At 37.0% G+C, this 13625-nt stretch overlaps 1 long non-coding RNA gene across 1 annotated transcript in view; it reads right to left on the bottom strand.

The window, feature by feature from the left end:
* The window catches only part of LOC132429633 (uncharacterized), a 445080-nt gene that overhangs the window by 166690 nt on the left and 264765 nt on the right, over nucleotides 1-13625 (bottom strand). The window lies entirely within an intron of this gene.

Raw genomic sequence — 13625 nt, 5'->3', positions numbered from 1 at the left:
GCATTTCAGGCCAAGGACAAAGCAAGTGCAAAAATTCAAGGTTCTAAGTGTTTGAGGAGCAGTGAGGAGGCTAGAGAAGCAGGACAGGAGTGAGTGAGGACTAGGATTTAGATCTGAGAGGTAACTGCGGCCACAAGTTGCAGGGCTCTATAGGTCACTGTGAGGAAATTAACCTTCACTTTGAGTGGGAAGATACCGGCAGGTTTTGACAAAGGAGTCACACTGCCTTATGTTCCACCAGAAATGCTAAAACCCTCTCCTCTGTGAAGGTTTCTAGATTACACGTACACTGTTTGAAAACAGGGCAGTAGAAAACCAGTCACTTAAAATTATATTAAGTATGATACAGTGTCATACTACATGATACAAAATTCCAATCTCATTTTTCCATCACTTCTGATTTATTTTATAGCAAAAAACTGAAAGTAGAGAGACACTACCACAGAATCAAAAATATCAAAGAACTACTGAGTTGAACTGCAAGGCAAGATGTACAGCATTTTTCACAAGTATCTTAAAAACAAAGGTTTCATAAGGTACAAACTTCCAGTTAGAAGATAAATAACTACTGGGGATGTAATGTACAACATGATGACTACAGTTAACACTGCTGTATGGTACATTTGAAAGTTGTTAAGAGAATAAATTCTAAGAGTTCTCATCATAAGAACAAAACTTTTCTTTTTTCTTTTTTTTCTTTTTGGTAGCTATATAAACTAATGGACGTTAACTAAATTTATTGTGGTAATAACTTCACAATATGTGTAAGTGAAGTCATTGTGCTGTATGCCTTAAACTTAAACACAGTGCTGTACATCAATTATGTTTCAATAAAACAAGGGGGAAAAAAAGGTTTGGTTGAGACTTAAGCTTCACTTTATTTTTTCTTATTTTTCAGAACCTGATTAAGAGATTTCTATCTACTGTCCTCTTTTCTTTACAGTAAATTTTCCTTTAGGAAGCCAGGCATTAAAATTCAAGGTGCAGGATATATGCTACTACCAATGCAGCAAATCTTTCTGCATCTGTTGCAGAAAGACCTAATGACTTATTAGTAATGGGTTTTCCTTGCAAATCCTTTTTACCCTACCATCCTACAATTGAGTTACTGTATTAAAGGTCTCCAGACCTTCCAAGGGGCATAAGAACAGAAAGCACAGTCTCTGTACTTTTGCTTTTAAATTCAAAAACTATAGTCCAGGTATAAGACTGGAAAGATTTATAAGAATATGCAGTTAAATGGAATCTGTTTCTCCGTATAACTATATATACGTGGTCCACCTCTCTCTGACCAAAAAACTCATGTTAAAGAGTGAGATAAAAAGAGTAAAAGAAGAGAAAAAGAAAATTTTGATGAGAATCATTTCAGCTTGCATCCTTATCCCAACCCTAAGCCTTTAAAGAAGTTCCCTGACACCAGTGCGGCACAGAAGAATAAAGGGGAAACAATGGTAAAGGAATATCCAGATAGAAAATCCTGAACAGCTTCACAAGATCCCGTCGTACCCCAAGAAGAGCAGGAAGCAGCTAAATGCTCATTTTGCTGCTAGTTTTTTGCCCATATACAATAGCTATGAGATACACAGATGGAGTTTTGTTTTGTTTTTAAAGTGAAGAAGCTTTGTGGTTGGAATAAAGAGGAGGAGCAGATGGTGGAGTGGACCTTAAAGCTAGAGACCAGGTGGACACATGCATCTCGGCTGCAAATGCCAACTTAAAGGAGTGATGACTACTGAAGATTAAGAAGGAAGTGTCCCAATAGGAGTTATCTCACAGTAGATGCTGAATGATGACCATGATGCTTATGAAGCCAAATCTGGCCTCTTTACCCCAACACCGAATTAAATCTCAGAGACAGAGTTTTGGGTGAAGTAGAAACGAACAGCTTTATTGTGTTGCCAGGCAAAGGGGGCCACAGCAGCCTAATGCCGTCAAAACTGTGTCCCAACCTGGAGGGGGTAGTGAGAAGTTTTATAGAAATGGTTCAAAGAGGGCGTGATCACCTCGTGGACATTCTTCTGATTGGATGGTAGTGAGGTAAGTGGGAGTCAGCATCATCAACCTTCTGGTTCCAACCATCTGGGGTCTATGTGCTTGTGGGCAGCATATAGTTAACTTTTCCCACCTGGTGGGTCAGGGGACGCGGGTTCATGCCCCGGTCCGGGAGATCCCACATGCCGCGGAGCGGCTGGGCCCGTGAGCCGTGGCTGCTGAGCCTGCGCGTCCGGAGCCTGTGCTCCGCAACGCGAGAGGCCACAGCAGTGACGGGCCCGCGTACAGCAAAAAAAAAAAAAAAAAAAAAAAAAAAAAAGATATTGTGTATATCCCTTGAGGGGGAACCAGGACCTTGCCCCAAAGCTGCACTATTGTTTCTCTTTGACTGTTCCTCCCTTGTCTCACGTCCCCTCCCTTCCCTAATTAACAACTCTTTCAAACTGCCCGTTGGAACTCAGAGAAGGACGGGGAGGCTGACTGAAACCTGTAATCAAAGAAATGGGGGACATAGGAAGGCTTTTGTGCCCAGGGGCCCCATATGGTCCTGCTTGGTATCACTTCCTTGCATGTCTCTCCCAGCAACATTATTCAGTCCATCAGTAGTAACTGAGGCACTGTCCTCAACATAGTGATATACAGTATTACACAATGTCTCTGCTCTCACTGAGATGCAGTGGCAGAATATGTGCCCCAGGGAATTGTTCCCTCTGAGAAAAAAGGATGGTACAGGAAAAGTGGGGGAGTGATTAAGTATAAAGCAGAAATGCTTTGAGAAAACCCAGAATTGACTAAGATTCAAGGCTTCACACCAAGATCATGCTGATTTACAGAAAAATAAAGTTAAAATTTCTATGCACTATTATAGTTCTGTACTATTCATCTGCGCCAGGCACTATGCTAGACACTGAGGGTACAATGGTGCCCTTCCTTGTGGAGACTTCTGCTGGGGTGGCAACACCTCCTTGGCATTAAAATAACACTGACATCTTGCAGCCAGAAGATATTTGATGCCTATCTGTCTTTAAAATATCCAGTCCAATGGTTACTTGCCCTGAAACGTTCATTCTTATGATATCAGGTTTTGTCTTTACATTGCCAAAATACTTCAAAAGATTGACTTGACTCTACTAAAACATAAAACAAAAAACAAAAACACTAGAACACTAAGTTAAATCCTGAATCCATAAAATAAAGTCATTATTTCAACCACTATTCTTGATTTTTGCCTCAGACTAGTAGACTGCAGTTGTCAGAGGATACCTCCTTTTGCATTTTCCTGCATTATCAATGATTTTTAAAGGCTATGGATGTCTTAACAAAACCTTTTTAAAAATAAAGGTACTAGTACATATATAACCCATCAGAAAGTAATATCCCAGTGGCATGACCATTGCCTTAGTGTTTTTGAAACCTGTTTCCAGAGCCAATGTACCAGTCACATAAGAATCTCATTCTTGTTGATTCAGAAGATATTATCCATGACATCCTTTGCCAGCTTTGATCAACTAAGGCATACCAATTTATTCTCCACTCTAGTCTACATCATGGGGAGACTTAGCTAAGAGAATAGAAAAGGAGAAGCATGATGGGATAAGCAAGGAGTCCTAAGGCCAGACTGAAGTTGGGAACCAGAGGATGCTTAGAGGGACTTCTTTCTGGTTTAACATATATTTCTTGAGCCTATTATGTGACAAACACTCTTGTGGGTGCTAAGGAATCAGAGAAAAGGGAGATTTATGATTGTTGCCCTTACAGAGCTTACATGTCTTCCCCAGCTGCTTTAAATAAACTCAGTTTGTTCAAAGGAGGGGATACAAAGTAAGAATTAAAAAACATAAAAAGCATAAATGGGTGTTGAATTTTGTCGAAAGCTTTCTCTGCATCTATTGAGATGACCATATGGTTTTTCTCCTTCAATTTGTTAATATGGTGTATCACATTGATTGATTTGCATATATTGAAGAATCCTTGCATTCTTGGAATAAACCCCACTTGATCATGGTGTATGATCCTTTTAATGTGCTGTTGGATTCTGTTTGCTAGTATTTTGTTGAGGACTTTTGCATCTATGTTCATCAGTGATATTGGCCTGTAGTTTTCTTTCTTTGTGACATCCTTGTCTGGTTTTGTGATGGTGGCCTCGTAGAATGAGTTTGGGAGTGTTCCTCCCTCTGCTATATTTTGGAAGAGTTTGAGAAGGATAGGTGTTAGCTCTTCTCTAAATGTTTGATAGAATTTGCCTGTGGGAAGCAGCCGCATGGCACAGGGAGATCAGCTCAGTGCTTTGTGACCACCTAGAGGGGTGGGATAGGGAGGGTGGGAGGGAGGGAGACGCAAGAGGGAAGAGATATGGGAACATATGTATATGTATAACTGATTCACTTTGTTATAAAGCAGAAACTAACACACCATTGTAAAGCAATTATAGTCCAATAAAGATGTAAAAAAAACCAAAACATAAAAAGCATGTGTACTACATCTTCAGAATCAACCTAGGCTAATGTTATTCTAAGCTTTTCTGGTTATGAACTTCATTTTCACTTCATTTCTCAATTACTGTTCTTCATTTAGACCATTTTAGCAACAACTTAACTTGGACTCACTTTCCGAACTTTGACTTTAGAAAGCCGATCCCCACAGGACAAGATCCTCAGCTGTCCTGGCCCAGGTCACTGAGACCCCAAATAAGAGATGCTTTTCCCCTGTGCCCACTTCTATCTTCAGTGAAATAAACCAGCCAGAACTGTCTCTTTGCCTCACATAGCCCATTAAGGAAGAGCAATGAGACTTATTTCAGAAGCATTTTGATTGGAGTTAGTGTGCGTTCATGTTCTTATATTTTGGGTATAACTGGCCAATATTTAAATCATCATAGACTGACGACTTCCCAAACAAGGGATTTTAAGATGTATAGAATAGAGTTAAAAGAAACCCTAAATTGCACATGGAGAAACCCAGATTACATTAAATATATTTTGCCTATCCTCATTTTATGTTGAAAAATAAATAAGCTATTAACCACGTGAATTTTTTTCTCATCATTCTTCCTTATATTGCTGGTATCTGTTCATAAACCAATTAAAAGTCTTGAATTATATGGATTCAATCAAGTAATCTTTTAGATAACCACTGAGTAAATAGCCTAAAGGATTTTTTTAATGAGTTTTCTAGCTGACATATTTGTTGAAAGGATACTAATCATAAACCAAAGTCATTACATGTATATATCAATTCATGGAAAATCTTTATCCCTAAGAAAATCTACATATAGCAAGATCGCGTAAATTGAATCATTTGAATATACAAAAAGCCCATAATAGTAGACAACAAAGAGATATACAATAGAAAAATGAGAAAAGAATATGAATAAATTCACGGAAGAGCAGATTAAAATACCCAACAAACATATGAAACAATACTCAAATTCACTAATATTCTGGAAACAGGAAATTAAGTTAAAAATGAAGCATCACTAAGCTTATTAAACTGGCAAAAATTAAGAAGAGCAGTAACACCTATTGCTGAGATAGATATGAGATAAAATTGTACTGACATGCAGTGTCAGCAGAAATGTGAAAGGTGAAATCAGTCTGGCAACACTTATTTAAATTAAAAAATTGCATACCCTGGAAGCCAGTAATACCACCCCTGAGAATCTATCCTATAGATATAAAAAGCATCAGTAAGTTTGAATGAACATGTAATCATTAGATTGCAGCACTATTCATAGTGGCAGAAAACTGGAAACAGTAAATTCCCATTAAGAGGGGAATGACTGAATTAATTATGGTAGACTCAATATGAAATTATTCATCCATGAGAAGAATGAACTAAAGCTATACCAGACAACTTGAAGAAACATTCAAATAATATGAACATTTTTTGAGAAACAATTACTGTGCAAAATTCTGTGTGTATATGTGTGTGCATGCTCCAGTATGGAGATATATATATATATATATATATATACACACACACACACATATATATATATATCCATCTCCAATATACATGTATATAGTTTATATATGAATACATATTATATGAGTGAAGAAAGATTAAACATATTAATCTTTGTACCTTGTGCGTGAGGAGGGTAGAGCTAATGCAGCATAGGAAGGAAACAAGTTAAAAGAAGAGACATGCAAAAATGAAAGTTTTAAAAAAAGAACTTCATTTAGAATAAAAAGCATATATTTGATAATTTATACAAAATGAGGTATATGTCTGGGACTATGCATCTAGAAATTTACTAAAAATAATTTTTAAAAATTCAAAAAGAGAAAATATCAAAGCAATAAGACGCTACAAAAAATATAGGAGAATAGTTAACTAACCCTGGAATGAGGAAGCACAAAGCAAAGAGAATTTTTTTTAAAAGGTGGTAAATTTTATCACATAAAAATTTTAAATATTTTGAATGTCAAAAAGCACTATAAGCAAAATTAACAGTAATCCACAAACTAAAAATATTGCAACAGTTTTGCAAAATCAAAAGAATTCTAACACCACTTAGAAAAATGGACAAAGCATTTGAATAAATCACGAAAGAAATACAAATAGCCAATAATCATAAGAAAGTACAGTTCAGTCTCAATAATAAATAAATAATTTCAACCTAAAGCATTAAGTAACGAATTTTATTTATTAATATGACAAAATACTTTAAATAATTAATGCTACTAAGGTATAGGTAGATATGCCTTTTCAAACACTGCTGGTAACACCTTTCCACAAAGCACTTTGACAATTTGTCACAAGAGTCCTAAAAATGTCAATATCCTTGGCCTCAGTAGTTTCATTTATAAAATCAACCCTAATGAAATAATTGGAAAAAGCACAAGGGTTTATATACATGGATGGCCATTACACATTGCTCAGAGCAGAAAACTGGAGACAGCCTCAATTCTGAATGGAGAACTGCTCAAGTAAGTTCCAAACGGTAAAATATAATATAGCCATTAAAATATTTTCAAAAAAATATTTAATGACATGATATGGGTAAATACTATTAGTACAGCATTCAATTTATAAGTCATAAAAACACCCTACATGCTGTTGTCCCAATTTTATGTACATATATTTGCACAGAAAAAAAGACTGAAGAAGTCAAAATAATTACTTCTAGGATTGAAATTAAGATGTTTTAATGTTTTTAAGTATTTTATAAACGTCACATAGTTGGCATCTATGAATTAACACATTATTGTCACTGTTAACTTTTTCTTCAAGGAATCAAGGTAATCGTTAGACTCAGATTCCAAATCAATTCTGAGCAGGATGGAAAGTACATCAGAGGCCTCAATCTTAACAAATCAAAGATCCGGCAATCAAAGTGCCAATGATTAGCACTAGGATTCCATGTACCTTCCAAATCAGCTACACAACCCCAAATTTGACAGACTGTGTGTGTGTGTTACACGCACACACACTACTACCTGCCTTCAAAGTACTGACTGCCACTTAAAAACATCATTGATCAGCCCCTGCCTCTACATTAACCTCAGCTATGAAAGTAAGACATACCTCAAATTCCCTTACTCCTTCGTAACTGTTACCCAACAGTAGTCTCCAAACTTTTGATTCCACAATCCTATGTGTAAAAAACGATTTGAGCGTACAATTCTAATAGCTTTATTAATTTTTTTTGAATTTTATTTTATTTATTTTTTATAGAGCAGGTTCTTGTTAGTTATCTATTTTATACATATTAGTGTATATATGTCAATCCCAATCTCCCAGTTCAAAACACCACCACCACTACCTCCAGCCACTTTCCCCCCTTGGTGTCCATATGTTTGTTCTCTACATCTGTAACTCAATTTCTACCCTGCAAACCGGTTCATCTGTATGATTTTTCTAGGTTCCACATAGATGCATTAATATACCATATTTATTTTTCTCTTTCTGACTTACTTCACTCCATATGACAGTCTCTAGATCCATCCATCCATTGAAAAAGACCCAATTTCATTCCTTTTTATGACTGAGCAATATCCCATTGTATATATGTACCACATTTTCTTTATTCATTTGTCTGTTGATGGGCATGGAGGTTGCTTCCATGACCTGGCTATTGTAAATAGTGCTGCAATGAACATTGGGGTGCATGTGTCTTTTTGAATTATAGTTTTCTCTGGGTATATGCCCAGTTGTGGGATTGCTGGGTCATATGGTAATTCTATTTTTAGTTTTTTAAGGAACCTCCATACTGTTCTCCATAGTGGCTGTATCAATTTACATTCCCACCAACAGTGCAAGAAGGTTCCCTTTTCTCCACACCCTCTGCAGCATTTGTTGTTTGTAGACTTGGTGATGATGCCCGTTCTAACTGGTGTGAGGTGATACCTCACTGCAGTTTTGATATGCACTTCTCTAATAATTAGTGTTACTGAGCAGTTTTTCATATGCTTCTTGACCATCTGTATATCTTCTTTGGAGAAATGTCTATTTAGATCTTCTGTCCACTTTTGGATTGGGTGGTTTGTTTTTTTGATATTGAGCTGCATGAGCCGCTTGTAAATTCTGGAGATTAATCCTTTGTCCGTTGATTCGTTTGCAAATATTTTCTCCCATTCTGCGGATTGGCTTTTCATCTTGGTTGTAGTTTCCTTTGCTGTGCAAAAGCTTTTAACTTTCATAAGGCCCCATTTGTTTATTTTTGTTTTTATTTCCATTACTCTAGGAGGTGGATAAAAAAGATCTTAGTGTGATTTATGTCAGAGTGTTCTTCCTGTGTATTCCTCTAAGAGATTTATAGTGTCTGGGCTTACATTTAGGTATCTAATCCATTTTGACTTTATATTTGTGTATGGTTTAGGGAGTGTTCTAATTTCATTCTTTTGCATGTAGCTGTACAGTTTTCCCAGCAACACTTACTGAAGAGACTGTCTCTTCTCCATTGTATATCCTTGCCTCCTTCGTCATAGATTAGTTGACCATAGGTGTATGGGTTTATCGCTGGGCTTTCTAACCTGTTCCATTGATCTATATTTCTGTTTTTGTGCCAGTACCATATTGTCTTGAATACTGTAGCTTTGTAGTATAGTCTGAAGTCAGGGAGTCTGATTCCTCCAGCTCCGTTTTATTCCCTCAAGACTGCTTTGGCTATTTGGGGTCTTTTGTGTCGCCATACAAATTTTAAGATTTTTTGTTCTAGTTCTGTTAAAAATGCCATTGGTAATTTGATAGGGATTGCATTGAATCTGTAGATTGCTTTGGGTACTATAGTCATTTTCACAATATTGATTCCTCCAATCCAAGAACATGGTATATCTCTCCATCTGTTTGTATCATCTTTAATTTCTTTCATCAGTGTCTTATAGTTTTCTGCATACAGGTCTTTTGTCTCCCTAGGTAGGACTATTCCTAGGTATTTTATTCTTTTTGTTGAAATGGTAAATGGGAGTGTTTCCTGAATTTCTCTTTCAGATTTTTCATCATTAGTGTATAGGAATGCACGAGATTTCTCTGCATTAATTTTGTATCCTGCAACTTTACCAAATTCATTGATGAGCTCTAGTAGTTTTCTGGTGGCATCTTTAGCATTCTCTATGAATAGTATCATGTCACCTGCAAACAGTGATAGCTTCACTTCTTCTTTTCAAATTTGTATATCTTGTATGTCTTTTTCTTCTATGATTGCCATGGCAACGACTTCCAAAACTATGTTGAATAACAGTGGTAAGAGTGGACATCCTTGTCTTGTACCTGATCTTAGAGAAAATGCATTCAGTTTTTCACCACTGAGAATGATGTTGGCTGTGGGTTTGTCATATAGGGCCTTTATTATGTTGAGATAGGTTCCCTCTATGCCCACTTTCTGGAGAGTTTTTATCATAAATGGGTGTGGAATTTTGTCAAAAGCTTTTTCTGCATCTATTGAGATAGTCATATGATTTTTCTTCTTCAATTTGTTAATATGGTGTATCACATTGATTGATTTGCATATACTGAAGAATACTTGCATCCCTGGGATAAATCCCACTTGATCATGGTGTATGATTCTTTTAATGTGTTCTTGGATTCTGTTTGCTAGTATTTTGCTGAGGATTTTTGCATCTATATTCATGAGTGATATAGGTCTGTAATTGTCTTTTTTTGTAGTATCTTTGTCTGGTTTTGGTATCAGTGTGATGGTGGCCTCATAGAAGGAGCTTGGGAGTGTTCCTTCCTGTGCAATTATTTGGAAGGGTGTGAGAAGGATGGGGGTTAGTTATGCTCTAAATGTTTGATAGAATTCACCTGTGAAGCCATCTGGTCCTGGACTTTTCTTTGTTGGAAGAGTTTTAATTACAGTTTCAATTTCATTACTTGTGATTGGTCTGTTTATATTTTCTATTTCTTCCTGGTTCAGTCTTGGAAGGTTATACCTTTCTAAGAATTTGTCCATTTCTTGCAGATTGTCCATTTTATTGGCATAGAGTTGCTTGTAGTAGTCTCATAATGCTTTGTATTTCTGTGCTGTCTGTTGTAACATCTCCTTTTTCATTTCTAATTTTATTGACTTGAGTCCTCTCCCTCTTTTTCTTGATGAGTCTGGCTAGTGGTTTATCAATTTTGTTTATCTTCTCAAAGAACCAGCTTTTAGTTTTATCGATCTTTGTTATTGTTTTCTTTGTTTCTATTTCATTTATTTCTGCTCTGTTCTTTACGATTTTTCTCCTACTAACTTTGGGTTTCGTTTGTTCTTCTTTCTCTAGTTCCTTTAGGTGTAAAGTCAGATTGTTTATTTGAGATTTTTCTTGCTTCTTGAGGTAGGGTTGTACTGCTAAAAACTTCCCTCTTAGAACTGCTTTTGCTGCATCCCACAGGTTTTGGATCATTGTGTTTTCATTGTCATTTGTCTCTAGGTATTTTTTTATTTCCTCTTTGATTTCTTCAGTGATCTCATTTTTTTTTTTTTTTTTTTTTGCGGTACACAGGCCTCTCACTGTTGTGGCCTCTCCCGTTGTGGAACACAGGCTCCCGACGCACAGGCTCAGCAGCCATGGTGACGGGCCCAGCTGCTCCGCTGCATATGGGATCTTCCTGGACCAGGGCACGAACCCGTGTCCCCAGAACCGGCAGGTGGACTCTCAACCACTGCGCCACCAGGGAAGCCCTTCAGTGATCTCTTGATTATTTAGTAACGTGTTGTTCAGCCTCCATGTGTTTGTTTTTTTACGTATTTTTCCCTGTAATTGATTTTTAATCTCATAGTACTGTGGTCAGAAAAGATGCTTGATATGATTTCAATTTTCTTAAATTTAATGAGGCTTGATTTCTGATCCAAAATGTGATCTACCCTGGAGAATGTTCCATGCACACTTGAGAAGAAAGTGTAATCTGTTGCTTTTGGATGGAATGTCCTATAAATATAAATTAAATCTATCTGGTCTATTGTGTCATTTAAAGCTTGTGTTTCCTTATTAATTTTCTGTTTGGATGATCTGTCCATTGGTGTAAGTGAGGTGTTAAATCCCCACTATTACTGTGTTATTGTCGATTTCCTCTTTTAGAGCTGTTAGCAGTTGCCTTATGTATTGAGGTGCTCCTATGTTGGGTGCCTATATATTTATAACTGTTATATCTTCTTCTTGGATTGATCCCTTGATCATTATGTAGTGTCCTTCCTTGTCTCTTGTATCATTATTTTAAAGTCTATTTTATCTGATATGAGTATTGCTACTGCAGCTTTCTTTTGATTTCCATTTGCATGGAATATCTTTGTCCATCCCCTCACTTTCAGTCTGTATGTGGCCCTAGATCTGAAGTTGGTCTCTTGTAGACAGCATATGTATGGGTCTTGTTTTGGTATCCATTCAGCGAGCCTGTGTCTTTTGGTTGGAGCATTTGATCCATTAACGTTTAAGGTAATTATCGATATGTATGCTCCTATTACCATTTTTTTAATTGTTTTGGGTTTGTTTTTGTATGTCCTTTTCTTCTCTTGTGTTTCCCACTTAGAGAAGTTCCTGTAGCATTTGTTGTAGAGCTGGTTTGGTGGTGCTGAATTCTCTTAGTTTTTCCATGTCTGTAAAGCTTTAGATTTCTCCAAGGAGTACTCCCCAGAACTTCTGCTGCCAGTGTCCTTGTCCTCACTGTGTGACACAGCCACCCCCTGCCTCTGCAGGAGACCCTCCAACCCTAGCAGGTAGGTTGGTTCACTCTCCTATGGGGTCACTGCTCCTACCCTTGGGTCCCAATGCACACACTACTTTGTGTGTGCCATCCAACAGTGAAGTCTCTGTTTCCCCCAGTCCTGTCAAAGTCTGTCTCATTGTGGCTTCTCCTTTTTCTTGGGATATGGGGTATCTATTTCGGTGAGTTCCAGTGTCTTCCTGTTGATGATTGTTCAGCAGTTAGGTGTGATTCCAGTGCTCTCGCAAGAGGGAGTAAGGGCTCTTCCTTCTACTCCACCATCTTGCAAGATGTCTCTCTAATAGCCTCATATTTATTTTTAAATATACATGTATTATTATTATATGTTATAAATAATTAAATATATGTTATAAATTACCTAAATACAAAAGATTATAAAAAATGTGATAAAAAGCAATATAAATGGGAGTTCTATTATTTTGTTCCTATACCCCAATGAATCGTTTTATTTGCCCCAGTATATATGGCTCTTCTACAGACATCACAGCCTTAGACCATACCCTCCAATCCCACTATCCTTCTCCTTCCCCCACTGCATCAGAAGCATGTTCTGAAATTCAAGAATGCCTTATTTTGTGTTGGTAAAAGTGCCTTCGGTTTTTAAGTAAAAATAAAAGACATATTTTTCATTTTTATCAAGAACTTTATTGAATAATGTATTCAACCTTTTGTTCCACTACCTTCTGCCATTTTTCAGGCAACTTCATAATTCCATCTTCCCAAAACTTTTTACCTTTTTCAGCAAAGAAGTGTTCCAGGTGCCTTTTACAGTCTTCCAGAAATCTGAAATTTTTTTCCAATAAGAGAATTTTGTAAAGACCGAAATAAATGGAAATTTGAAGGTGCAATGTCTGGTGAATATGGCCGATGAATCAGAACTTCCCAGCCAAGCTGTAAGTTTTTACTTGGTCATCAAAGAAACATGCTGTCTTGCATTATCCTGATGGAAGACTATGCGTTTTCTGTTGACTAATTTCAGACACTTTTCACTGAGCGCTGCTATCAGTTGGTCTAATTGGGAGCAGTACTTGTTGGAATTAATCGTTTGGTTTTCTGGAAGGAGCTCATAGTAGAGGACTCCCTTCCAATCCCACCATATACACAACATCACCTGCTTTAGATGAAGACCAGCCTTTGGTGTGGTTGGTGGTGGTTCATTTTGCTTGCCACATGATCTCTTCCATTCCACATTATTGTACAGTATCCACTTTTCATTGCCCATCACAAGTTGTTTTAAAAACAGAACATTTTCATTACGTTTAAGTAGAGAATAAGTGAAGAGGTTTTTTTCCCTTAATTTATGTGGAACCCAAACATCAAAGCGATGAACATAACCAAGCTGGTACAAAATAATTTTCTACACTTGATTTGGATATTGTGAGCACGTTGGCTATCTCCTGTGTAGTATAACATTGATTGGTCTCAATTTGATTGCTATCAACTACAACTGGTCTACCTGACTGTGGAGCATCATCCAGCGAGAAATA

The sequence above is a fragment of the Delphinus delphis genome, chromosome 8 (assembly GCF_949987515.2).
Source record: "Delphinus delphis chromosome 8, mDelDel1.2, whole genome shotgun sequence".
Classification (NCBI taxonomy): domain Eukaryota; kingdom Metazoa; phylum Chordata; class Mammalia; order Artiodactyla; family Delphinidae; genus Delphinus; species Delphinus delphis.
The sequence above is the reverse complement of the archived record's forward strand: the minus strand, read 5'-3'. Positions and strand labels throughout refer to the sequence as shown.